At 38.3% G+C, this 4,363-nt stretch overlaps 1 protein-coding gene across 2 annotated transcripts in view; it reads right to left on the reverse strand.

Annotated features, from left to right (window-relative positions):
• spdi (split discs) overlaps positions 1 to 4,363 on the reverse strand; it is a 132,526-nt gene that overhangs the window by 77,506 nt on the left and 50,657 nt on the right. The gene's annotated exons all lie outside the window — the stretch shown is intronic.

Here is a 4,363-nt window from a genome sequence, read left to right on the forward strand (position 1 = left end):
TTCGTTTGTTGGGCGTAAGGTCGAAGGTCGTTTCGGGAAGCTTGGGCGCATATATAACCAATGGAGTACCCACTCTCTGTCGGGCCAATGACAGCCGGGAAAAAAAATTGTATAATGTTTCACACACACACAACAACAACAAAAACAAAAAACAAAAAAAAAATAAAAAAAAAAAAGAAAACAAAAAAAAAAGAAAGAAAACCCCAAAACATAAAACATAAGAATGCAAAAGGAAACAAACAACAACAAAAGAAAACAAAAACAAAAACAATTTTCAATGTATAATCATATAATTTGATTTTGAATTTTTGTGTTCTTTTTCGAAATATTTTGCATAAATAAAATAAAATAACAGAAAAACAAAAAAAAAAACCAAAAAAAAACTTAAAGCAGGATGCAAAAATTTCAAATTGAATGAATCATCCTCAAGCACGTGGAGTACGGCAGGTGGGGCAGGTCCAGATAACCTCAAGATTACTATGATTTATTTGGACGAACTCCCAGCCGGCCGATCGGTCATATTTCATTTCATCGATAACCCAAAACCAAACGCAACCTAATCAATTTTCATTGCCGTTTTGGTATTTGGATTAGCATCGATAATAATCGATAATGAGGCTTGGGTTTGGATTTAGAGTGGCTTTTTTTTTGGAATTCCTTTTTAGGTTTTTGGTAAGTAAAAAGGGTAGATAATTTTCGTAGAATTATTATAGATGAATATATCCTTCAAAAGGTAAGTAAAAAATGTATTATTATTATTTTAGATAACTATTTCTTTTAATAACTATATATATCGAAACTTCTATCGATATTTTAAGGCTGCAATCGATATTCTGTTTAATATTTTTGTCTAAGGAAGGGATTAATTGAGAGAAGCTATTTTGTAAGCCATTTGTTATCGAATATCGGTATTGAATATAAATCTAAAGCAAAAGTCTTTTCGATATTTAAGCTACCAATCGATATTCTGTTAAAAGTATATGCCTAATGCAATCGAAATAAAAATCAAAGAAGGAACTGATTAACTAAGAGAAGCTATTGGGAAAGACCATATGCAGCTGAGAAATCAGTTTTGAATTAGTTTTTAATGTATAAAAAATATTATATATCATTAGTAAATCTTTTAAAAACTCTTTAAAAGCATAAAAGCATATAGCCAAAAATCCTCAACTAGCCCCCAAATGCCTTAGAGTAAACGGAGTAAATATACAAAAATAAATGTTATAAACCATTCAACACCCCCTTAGAGGTCCCACACATCGAGGGACAACATCCACTCAATGGGCTCGACTTCTAAGCCGCAGATACTGAGATACACGCCCCGAGGGGATACACATACACATGTGTGTGTGTAGTATGTCCGCCTCATTATGAGTTTCAACTTCGAGTGCGCCAACAAGCCTTTACAATAAATCACTTGAAAAGGTATATGTGAAATCAATGTAAGGCACTTCAGTCTATCAAGTGTCCAGAGCATGAAAATTGACGTACATTTTGATATATGAGCAGCGAGCGACAGAGCGCTAGAGAGCAGTTCTGACTTTAGTTTTGGGTTTTATTTTAACCATTTAATGTAGAGCATGGACTTACGACTTACTAACCCCAAACAGATACCAGATAGTAATCTGTCGAGTGGCGGCGGGCCTTGCCTTCATTGTGAAACTTTCCAAAGTGCATTCTGCATTCTGAAGAGTGCTGTGGTGCTGTGGGACACACAAGTGGCAGCCGCGACATGACAAATGACAAACAATACACTTGCCTTTCTATCGGGGAAAACAGTGTTACAAGCTCTACAGAAACAGATACATAGATACACAGATACAGATACAGACATAGAGATACTACAGATACAGAAACAAAAGAATGTAAAGATACAGATATAGCAGACAACTTTGAAATGCACTTGAACGTATTGGCGGCGACTCAACAAGTAACAACGAGTAAGGCTAATTTCCCTGTTGTGCACTTAGCAATCAAGGCCCTCTTCAAAAATTCTACAAATTCTATAATTATGTGGGCTTACTTTAGGGATTTAACTAGCTTAAAGTTGATGAAATGGAGCACACTTGCAAGTTATTCAAGACTAATTAGAGCTTAATCGAAGCTTAGGATTCCCAACGGGTTCAAGCTTAGATTGAATTAGCAATAGTTAGATTCTTGATTCTGTAAATTAAGAGCTTCTTAAATTTTAAATATTTTTCTATCATTGATTCTGTAAATTAAGAGCTCTCACTCGAGGGAAACACTCTCAAGCTCTCAAGAAGTTATCTCCCAAAGAGATCTTTAGTGGCAGGCACTCTCATTACGCTTGTCACCGGAGAGGAGTGACAAGATGTCACCCACCGATGAGATCGTTGAGAGATCCCAGAGAGCGGGACACAAGGCGGGCCAAAAGCAAGCTCCTACAAAAAGAGGGCGGTCGGTCCCCACACAGGTGCGATAAGGTAAGTGGGAATGGGACAAATAGTAAAGCCATCATATGTATATACCGTCTCACCTGAGTGATAATGGTGGTGGTAATGGTGCTTTCGCCTGATAAGGCAAAAACGGTAGCCCGCTCTCCCATCTGATAAGAGGGTGCTGCCTGCTTGCTGCTGGTGCTGGGAAGCCAAAACATGTTGCTACAACATTAAAGTCACATTCAAATGGGGCTGATTAGCAGTAGCAGCAGCATATCAAGAGGGGGGTTGGGGCTGTAATATCAGATCTAGAGGTAAGGTCTGGTCTGGTTAAGGTAACCCCGTTTGTAGGCTCTGCTTTTTTTTCTTTCTACTATCAACACAACCATATCGCCCACTGATATCGACTGCGACCCATAAGTAAACAAAAACAAAAGGGGGAAAAATAACATCAAAAAAACAGTGGAAAACAGTGACGAACGGGAGTTTTATGATCCCAACTCCCGATCGAGCTGGACGAGATATTGTTTGTCAATAAAAAAAAAAAAAAAAAAAAAAACATACGCGCCACATAATCACCCGCAATAATAATATCGTTTGGCGACTTATTATTATTATTATTTTATGATTCGACTTGAGCCCCTCCACCTTGGTCCGGGTGCTACCGAAACATCAAGAAGTATCAAGTGGCAGTCTTACGAGCCCCCCATTAAGATATTTATCGGACCCCGGGGGCACTCGACAAATTTATTCACCAGGCATTCGAAGAGCTGATGGATTGGTTTGAATGGTTGTTGGTTCCGCGGTGTCTTCTGGGGCACAAGTGGTCGTGGGGTCGGTAGATCGAGTGCTGGCAATAGTCATTCAATAAAATCTAAGAGGGAATAGTTGTTGACGGACAAGCGGACAAGTTGAGGTTAGGTAACAGGAGGTTAAGTTAGAGTTTAATTAATAACCTGTAATAAGGTTAAGATCATTCACCAGGGACTTGTGCTTAAATCGTATGAATAAAATTTTAAAATAATGATCCAACGAGGGAGAAAGGAAAGGAAAGAATAACAGGCAGGCCCCCGTTAGCTAACAGGCAGATAAGTTATAGAATATTTCGTGGTCTTAACCAAACTCTGGGTTAGGTTACTTGATTTTTAGGTAAAGCTAAGTGGAAACTAAAACTCGATAACCCTAAAAGCCTATAACCCTTAATTAAAACAAAACTAAATATAAAAATATATAAAAAATATAAAAAAGTATATAAAAAAATTTTTGAAAAATATACAAAATATGAAAAAATATAAAAAAATATGAAAAAATATGAAAAAATATTAAAACCCAATGAAAAAGTTCAATAAACCTTCCGTTAACCCAATAAGTGGTGTTTATGATGGCTATATTCCCCTGAAACCTCTAATTTCCATTGCTTTTTGCACCACTGTGCGCTGGTTGCAACGGAGGCAACAAATCGGTTCAGAGTCAGTTAAAGAAAAAAAAAAAAAAATATATAAGCGAAAAGCCCGATTTGGGGCGTTGCGAGTATCTGTATCTGTATCTCCCCGATAGAGATATTCCCTCTCCTGCCAGAGTAAGTGTGTGTGTGTGAGCGATAACTGGACGCGGACAGCTTTATCGATATATATTTTATATATATATGTACATATTCTTGTGTACACTTATTGATATTTGTTCAACTCAGGGCGGTCTGCCCTCGCACACCGTCGCTCTCCTGCCTCTGTCCCTCCTCCTCCTCCTCCCCCTTGTGTGTTTTGTTTAATACCTATTTGACTTTAATAAGTGATTGTTGTAGCGCTTAAAGTGTCCCCTCTCGTTGCGCCACACACTCCACACTCCTGTGTGTCAGTGCCAGTAGGTAGTCCCTCCTGGCGGCACACTCGGATCTGCTCGATTCCCGATCCAGTGCTCCATTGGCAGTACGCCTCTCGACGTGGAGGAGCCGCTGCTGCAAAAGC

The sequence above is a fragment of the Drosophila kikkawai genome, chromosome X, assembly GCF_030179895.1.
Source record: "Drosophila kikkawai strain 14028-0561.14 chromosome X, DkikHiC1v2, whole genome shotgun sequence".
NCBI classification, from domain to species: domain Eukaryota; kingdom Metazoa; phylum Arthropoda; class Insecta; order Diptera; family Drosophilidae; genus Drosophila; species Drosophila kikkawai.